Source organism: Frankliniella occidentalis, unplaced genomic scaffold (genome assembly GCF_000697945.3).
Source record: "Frankliniella occidentalis isolate FOCC.00 unplaced genomic scaffold, Focc_3.1 Scaffold709, whole genome shotgun sequence".
Classification (NCBI taxonomy): domain Eukaryota; kingdom Metazoa; phylum Arthropoda; class Insecta; order Thysanoptera; family Thripidae; genus Frankliniella; species Frankliniella occidentalis.
Window position 1 is genome coordinate 21,657 of NW_026267821.1, and position 597 is coordinate 22,253.

Genomic DNA, 597 nt, shown 5'->3' on the forward strand with positions numbered 1-597 from the left:
GGTTACTAATTTTACTGAAACGTAATCACTGGATTTTAACATAACTTCAAAACACAATAGAAACCATTACATGCACATGACACTATCACAGTTTGCGGCATTTGCTTGGAGGTTCCTAAATAGTGTCCCGCATTGAGTCAGGGCCTGTGGGGCAGGAACAAATTGTACAATTACTTCCCAAAAACATTTCAGTGCCATCTACAACACCGATGCAAAAGAAACTTTACCATGTTTCTACTCGAGAACTTGGGTGTTGAACATCCAACCGGCTTCTTCTTCATGGTATTTACACACCCTGTTCTATTGCTCTGTTTCAATCGCTTTCGCTTGCTGACGACTCACTGAAAGTAAAAGACATGGCAAGTTAAAGATGAAACAGCAAAACGCACACTCACATTTGACTAACAAACAATCAATCACTCGAATGAACTGTCATATCCTCTAAAGTAATTTGGGTCACTTACCTTCTGATCCTAGTTCAACTGACTCTTCTCCATTGTAGAGGATGGGATCTTCCCTTTGGAAACTTCTCTATCGTGTGCTGACCCTGCCTACAGATTTGAAGCATTTGACTTCAATCGTGTGAGAGGTCTAATA

At 40.5% G+C, this 597-nt stretch overlaps 1 long non-coding RNA gene across 1 annotated transcript; it reads right to left on the bottom strand.

Moving 5' to 3' along the window:
- Positions 1-597, bottom strand: LOC127751682 (uncharacterized). Its single transcript, XR_008012216.1, has 3 exons — positions 465-597; positions 228-341; positions 1-144 (listed from the first exon to the last, which is right to left on the bottom strand). It is a non-coding gene; the product is annotated as an uncharacterized LOC127751682 (long non-coding RNA).